At 41.7% G+C, this 8,131-nt stretch overlaps 1 pseudogene; it reads left to right on the top strand.

Moving 5' to 3' along the window:
* The first annotated feature begins 3,517 nt into the window (after positions 1-3,517).
* LOC132846772 (uncharacterized) lies at positions 3,518-5,153 on the top strand (annotated as a pseudogene).
* Positions 5,154-8,131: the final 2,978 nt, after the last annotated feature.

The raw sequence follows: 8,131 nt of genomic DNA, 5'->3' as shown, positions 1-8,131 counted from the left end.
ATAAATACCGTACCGTGGTCATCATAATGAAATACTATTGTACCGTGAATTTTTGATACTGTTACATCCCATATAAAGATGAAATTATGAAAGTCAGAATGTAAAAATGACGAAACTGAAGCATACATTAGGAGGCACTCTGTGATCCATGTCATTGGCACATTATTCCTGTTGGGTGCAGCAAATTCAAGCAAATTGATAACATTTTATTGAGGAGAAAATCCATACCAAAATTATTTATTTAAATGTTTGGGGTTTAACTGGACCAAAGTAATGTCACCTTGTTTGAACTGAGCTAACTTTAGTTTTGCTCTGTACTGCAAAAGCATTGAGCAACTGAAGGCTACTTTTTCATCCCACTTGAAAGAAACTAACAGTTTTTCTCTCTGCCTTTTTGTTTATAGGCGCTTTTTGGGCATTAATTCAGAGACAGGCACAAAGTCAAAGAAGCAGAAAGGACTCATCAACCAGCAAGTCTGTACACTCATAAGAAAACTTATTGATTTTGAATGGATGTCAGTCTAGTGTGATCCAAAATATTTGTTCTTTGTTCAGCTAGAGGCAGTTATGCACTTTATAAACTTACTATGTTCTATATTGTCTCTTTGTTCAATAAAGAAACACAACGAATCAGTTAATGTCAGTCTACACTGTAAAAAGCCTTGTTGCATTTACATTTTAACGAATTTGAATCAACTTGAAATTAGAATTCATTTAAACTTTCTTGACAGGTGAGGAGTTGCTATTAATTATAAAAATAAACTTTAAATAACTTAAGCTAATTAAAATTAATTTTTTATAATTTATAGCAACTCCTCATTGGTCAAGAAGGTGAAATTTAATAGTAAATTCAAGTTAATTAAATTTAAAAATGTAGGTGCAAGTTTTTACAGTGTAACATATAAGCAGTTCTGGAAAATCTTTTTCGAGATAGTCATTGAATAATAAATAAATGTATGAATGTAATAAATGTATGAAATAAATGTATGAAATTTTTGTTTGTGTGTTTATTTGAATTTAACATTGTTTTAATGTTAAGTTATTGGTGTAGCCAGTACTATTACAGTGTACTCTGTAAATCTACAGCAGACTAATGCTAAACTGCATTACATTAACTTTAACTTAACAGCTAAATGCAATTATTATATGGAATAATGCTGCTATATCGCAGTAATCTAAAAGACATTACTTGTAATTTCACAGTAAAATAACATATTACTACAGGAGCATACTGCTAAATCACAGTAATACGAAGGCCTAACTACTGTGAGGTTACAGTAAGCAGCTGTCATTTCACAAGTCTGTTTTGTAAAAATGACACTGTATCATACTGTGAAAGTAATGCAACTAGTTGCCAGTAATTTATTGTGAATTTACAGTCAAATAATTTACAGTGCGTGTTTACAGTCTCAGTGCTCTAGCGCCTTGCATTTTCATGCAATCTTAGGTATCAGCATGTGTTTTGAGTGAATCCCTGCTTGCATGTACAAAAGTGCTTCTCAGGAGCTGAAAACGCGTTTCCTGCAGTCTCAACGCTCTAGCGCCTTCCTTTCGTGTTTTTTAGTGCAACCTTATATAAGCACACATCGGACAAGCTTGTAAAGGGCTGTTTCACCTTGTTTCGATGAAACATGATAGGACACAGTGTGTTTATGTCAGAAATCTCGGAAAAAAGTTTTTTTTACATTATTTTATGCTAAATAATATAAAATATAGGGGGGCACGGTGGCTTAGTGGTTAGCACGTTCGCCTCACACCTCCAGGGTCGGAGTTCAATTCCTGCCTCCACCTTGTGTGTGTGGAGTTTGCATGTTCTCCCCGTGCCTCGGGGGTTTCCTCCGGGTAGTCCGGTTTCCTCCCCCCATCCAAAGACATGCATGGTAGGTTGATTGGCATCTCTGGAACAATTGTCCCTAGTGTGTGATTGCATGAGTGAATGAGAGTGTGTGTGCCCTGCGATGGGTTGGCACTCCGTCCAGGGTGTATCCTGTCTTGATGCCCCATGACGCCCGAGATAGGCACAGGCTCCCCCTGACCCGAGGTAGTTCAGATAAGCGGTAGAAGATGAATGAATGAATGAATGAATGAATGAATGTAAAATATAATAGTTCATATTAAAGGCCAATATGTTGATGAAAATATGATTTAAACTCGAAAATCTGATGATTTGTCTGTGGTATGATCATTTTCATGCAATCTTAGGTATCAGCATGTGTTTTGAGTGAATCCCTGCATGCATATACAAAAGTGCTTTTCAGGAGCTGAAAACTCGTTTCCCGCAGTCTCATTGCTCTAAGCGCCTTCCTTTCGTGGTTTTTCGTGCAACCTTATATAAGCGCACATCTGACAAGCTTGAAAAGGGCTGTTTCACCTTGTTGCGATGAAACATGATAGGACACAGTGTGTTTATGTCAGAAATCTCGGGAAAAAAGCTTTTTTACATTACTTTATGCTAAATAATATAAAATATAATAGTTCATATTAAAGGCCAATATGTTGATGAAAATTAAGCTTCGCGTTAGTTCAGGCAGGCCTTGGACTCAAGTGCACCAGCTGCTAATCAGCCGTTTCCGGCGCGCCCAATCCGGTATGACTTCCGTAATTTACGACCCTTTAAACTCCCTACTCTCGAGCCGCTCTCGCACACCGCCACTGCTGCATTTCCAATCAGCAACGCCGCTCCCTACTCGCATGCTCGTACCACTATTGCTAGCTTTGCTCTCAGTACTCACCATGTCTGATCCAAGCTCCGAAGAAGATCCGCGCCTCGCAGAACATTCCCAGGGCCCTCCGGTTTGCAGAAGCCCACGGCTGGCCATTCAAACATCTCCTCCGATTACTGATTGGCTGATCGAGAAAATCCTCGCAACCCTGTTTGACCGGAATATACAGGCGCTGCTCGGAATCAACCAACTTTTCCATTTTCCCCTGGAAAACATCCCCGAACCAACCCCAACTCAAGCCACTCCTACTTCCGGCCCTAAAAAGGCCACTGCTAAAAGGAAGCACTGCTCACGCGCTAATATCCTGCAAGCCTCAAAGAAAAGGACCGATCGCATTTTCAGAGACGTAATCTGTGAAACGTATCCGGAGCATAGGGCCAAACTCGACACCTATTTAGCTATAATTTTGGACCTTGCTATGACCTACGGCAGGACCCTTTTTGCTAGTACCACAAATCTTGCTCAGCCAAGTCAGCCACGTTCATACATAGGTTCAACCAAAGACTGGACTGGTCGGCAGTGGACCTAGCTCTCATCAGCAGACACTTTACCGGTCATCATGCGCTGTCCTGCTCCCTATGCGGCACGTTCACGCACACCCCTTCTCTATCCCCGAGATCCGCTAAACCTACTACCTCGGCAGATCGCTTACCCAAAGCCAACGACGAAGAAAAGGTCAAACCTATTATTCATACTCCCATGTGTCATAATTTCAATGTAAATGTGTGCAGGTTTCCCAATTGTAAATTTATCGACGCTTGCAGCTATTGCGGAGACGGGCATCCAAAGTCCGTATGTCCCAGGAGGATGCGCGCTCCCTCCAAAAAGTCAAAATAAAGCCAACGCCTGTCAACGTTCCCGAACTTGACAAAGCTTTGATGAAGCATCCTAATCGCTGTTTTGTACGTTTTTTGACTTCCGGACTCGGTTTTACGGCCGGTTTGACTGAGCTCCCCCTTCATTCTTATATCTGTAACAATCATCAGTCCACCCTCAAGGAACCCGAAGTAGTCGATAGTATCCAGGCTAGAGAGGTAGATAAAGGTTACATGATCGGCTCCTTCGACAGTTCACCATTTCCAGTCTTTAGGATTAACCCTCTAGGCGTAGCGACAAGGAAGTATTCGGAGAAAAAACGTCTAATCATAGACTCATCAGCTCCCCATAACAACCCGCACGTTCCTAGCATTAACAGCTTGATCCCTCTCCCTAACTTTACTCTGTTCTACGCTTCTGTCGACAACGCTATCCAATTCATAAAAATAGCCGGAAAATGGGCTTGGCTGGGCAAAGCCGACGTCGTAGACGCTTTTAAAATTATGCCGCTCCACCTGTCCCAATGGCACCTGTTCGGAGTTCAATGGCACCACAAAATGTACTTCGTCGTCAGACTCACATTCGGCTGCCACAGCAGCCCTCGCATCTTCGATAGTTTATCAGAAGCGCTCTGCTGGATTCTCTTAAATAATTTCAAGCTGTCATTCGTCCTTCACCTACTAGATCATTTTCTCATCCTTGACTACCCAAACTCCCAACCAGAGCGATACATTAACATCCTAAAAGAAACTTTCAAAAAGCTAGGTATCCCCCTCTCAGATAAAAAACCGTGGGTCCATCAAACTCATTAGAATTCCTCTGGATTAATTTAGACAGCAACCTCATGCTAGCCTCGCTGCCCGTCGATAAACTCGACCGTATCAGGAAAGCCTTAAAAGACATCTTGCTACGTGATGCCATTACAAAAAAAGAACTGCTCTCTTTTTTAGGACACTTAAATTTTGCAATGCGGATCATCCCGCAAGGTCGCTCCTTTATCTCTAGACTCCTCGATATCTCTAAAACGGTCGAGAATCTGCACGATTCTATCAAGCTGGACGCAGGCTGCAAATCCGAACTGCATTTCTGGTCCCTCCTATGCGAAGGATGGAATGGAATTTTTTTCTTTCACAACGACGCGGTAGAAACTTCCGTTGCGCTGAAGTTCTTTACCGACACCACTCCCTCGAGAGGATTTGGAGGGTTTTTTAATAACCAGTGGTTCGCCAGCGCTTGGCCGAAAGAATTGTTAGCTCTCCCTCCTAACGTCCTGTCCACAGCTTTGTTAGAACTATACCCTATCGTCGTGGCGTGCAACCTTTGGGGTAACCAGTGGTCCAGGAAACAAATCCTCATCTATTGATGAGACAACGAAGCTACTGTCCACATCATTAACAATGGGTGCTCCCATTTATCAATAAGTTCCTAAGGCGCCTTACGTGGACATGCATTACTAATAGCTTCACACTGCGCACAGCTCACATACCTGGCCTCGACAATACTTTAGCTGACTGCCTGTCTCGTTTCAAATTTCAGGAGTTCAAAACACTGTGCCCAGATGCCTCTCCTTTGAGCCTGCCTTGCCCAGCATTCGCCCTGACAGTCCTCGACTAAGCTCCACTCTGCAGTCTTACTGTACCTTTCCGCAGCTTCACTGTACACGAGATCAAGCATAGCTAAATCCACATTAAAAATGTATGACTCCGTTTGGACTCGCTTCTCTAGCTTCAGTGCCTATTTTTCAGTCCCCATCTTGCCAGTTAACATTGCAATCATGAGCGCTTTCATCACGCATTGTTACTTAGCAAAAAAAATGCAACCTTCCTCCATTAAAAGTCAAGTTTCAGGCATCCAATTCCACCTAAGATGCCTGGACCCATCCGTCTGCAGTCTGCTGGGGCATCCATCCATCCAACTGCTCCTTGATGGCATCAGAAAAGAAACACCAAAAGGCAAAGACAAACGACTCCCTCTCACTCTCCCATTAGTCAAAAAACTGATCACTAAACTGAGGCAGGGGTGCTTTAGCCCCTACGTGGATTCACTCTTGGAAGCTGTCTTTCTATGTGCTTTCTATGGGCTTCTCAGGGTCGGCGAATTCACCACACGCACCAATAATTTTGATACCTCCTATGACCTCACGGTGTCTGATATCACCCTTCACGAACATTTCTTTTCTATTTTCCTAAAACACTCAAAATCTGACAGAGATTCCAAGGGCATTCCAGTGATTATTGCCCGCAGTAACACTGATTTTTGCCCTTTTTATTCCATGTCCCGGTATCTGGATTTTCGCCCTCACGCACGCCCCGACGAACCGCTATTCATAACAGAGGAGGGAAAAGCCATTACGAGATCCTGGTTCGCCACCCGTCTACGCTACGCATGCCAATCCTGCGGCGTCTCTCCAGAGCTCTACACTTCTCACTCCTTCCGCATCAGAGCAGCTACAACGGCAGCCTCAGTCACTACGATCCCCACTTTAAAACGTCTGGGCCGATGGTCTTCTGCGGCATTTGAACGCTACGTGAGTCCGGGAATCCAGGACACGCTAGAAGCACAAAAAGTCATGGACTCCATCTGATCATGATATGTCTTTCTGACGTGCCTCTCCCTCTCTTCCTCTCTCTCTCTCTCCCTTCTTCTCCTTCTTCCTCCGTTCCTGCCTAGTTCTTCGCAATTCACCCTGTATGCCTGTATATCAACCTCTCATGCAGCCGAGTCTCTGGGCGCACACTTCCCCAGTCGCTTCCGCTACAGCTAGGGGACAGTCAACTGCTGTCGCCGCAGTTTTGCCGCGGCTTCCCGCACTTCTGTTCGGGTGGACTATCTTAGTAATCACCTTAATGTGTTTCGTTTCACAGAATATCCACCAGGTGTCGCATAAGAACTCTGTTTCTCTTAAACACTCAAAGGTTTTTTAAGATTGTATAATATGTTTATATTATTAATTTACATTTAAAAAATTTATTTTCAACGGTTTCAACGGTTTTCCTTTGGACTCCAATCCTTTGGAGCCAAAGGATTGGACTCCAATCACTGGAATCCCAAAACACATTAACAAATTAGAAAACAAATTAACAAATCCCAAAACACATTAACAAATCCGAAAACAAATTAACAAATCCCAAAACACATTAACAAATTAGAAAACAAATTAACAAATCCCAAAACACATTAACAAATCTGAAAACACATTAACAAATCTGAAAACACATTAACAAGTCAGACAACCCGGAAGAGGTTGGTATAGTTTGTGAATGGAAACTTACCATCATCGGACGAGACACCTTTCATTCACCTGTATATCTTGAATGACAGTCATCTTGTCCAATGATCGGTAAGTTTCCATTCACAAACTATACCTACCGCTTCCGGGTTGTCTGAATCGGTGCACGAAACACATTAACAAATCAGAAAACACATTAACAAATCAGAAAACACAACGACATTTCAGACAACCCGGAAGAGGTTGGTATAGTTTGTGATTGGACAAGACACCTGTCACTCAAAGTATACATGAAGTTCAACAGTCTGCCGCAGGGAAAAGTTGGAATGGATGGATGGAATGGATTACTGTGGATTAATTCTGTTATTTTCTTGAACGGAGAACTTTATTTAAACGGAGAACTTTACACATTACACATAAGATTCCATACCTGTATATCTAGAGTGACAGGTGTCTTGTCCAATGATCGGTAAGTTTCCATTCAAAAACGATACACTACCGTTTCTGGGTTGTCTGACTTGTCGTTGTGTTTTCGGATTTGTTAATTTGTTTTTTGATTTGTTAATGTGTTTTCTGTTTTGTTAATTTGTTTTCTGTTTTGTTAATTTGTTTTGGGATTTGGTAATTTGTTTTCTGATTTGTTAATGTGTTTTGGGATTTGTTAATTTGTTTTCTAATTTGTTACTGTGTTTTGGGATTTGTTAATTTGTTTTCGGATTTGTTAATGTGTTTTCGGATTTGTTAATGTGTTTTGCACTTCCGGCCACCGTACCTTTCACATGTATTTACAGTGATTTTTTTTTTACTTTGCATTTTTCTCATAACTTATGAGTTAGCCCTGTGTGCCATCGTTCTACGTTATATAAAGCATTATGGTCGTGAAGAAATGACATTTTACTCTAATGTATACAAGCTGTATAGAGGAATTATGATACCTTGAATGATGAAACCTAAGAGTTATTATAAGCATAATGCATCCTGCTTCCTTTAGCTTTTACTTTAATAAAGTCACACAGTACATTTTCAATCAGCAAAATGTGAGCAATGTTTACAGGTGTACAGTGAGTTGACACTGAATGCTATTTCACATGAAACTTCTGTTTCTAAATGACCTGCACTTGACCGATTAGTAAGGATAGCATGCATGTTATCTCTATCAGGAGTTTACAATATTTGTCTGAAAAGGTTCATCTCTGTTTCTGGGCTTTTTATTTTTAGTATTTCACATAGATAATGTCATGATTTCGAGTCATGCGATTGCGAGTAAATCAGAACGTGATTGGTTGTAGGTAGACCGTGCCACGATTGGTCAGCGCCACGAGACCGTTGTCCGATTGGCTGGAGTAGACGGTGGGCGGAGTCC

The sequence above is a fragment of the Tachysurus vachellii genome, chromosome 6 (assembly GCF_030014155.1).
Source record: "Tachysurus vachellii isolate PV-2020 chromosome 6, HZAU_Pvac_v1, whole genome shotgun sequence".
Taxonomy (NCBI): Eukaryota; Metazoa; Chordata; class Actinopteri; order Siluriformes; family Bagridae; genus Tachysurus; species Tachysurus vachellii.
Note: the sequence above shows the minus strand (reverse complement) of the source record. Positions and strands in the feature narration are given on the sequence as shown.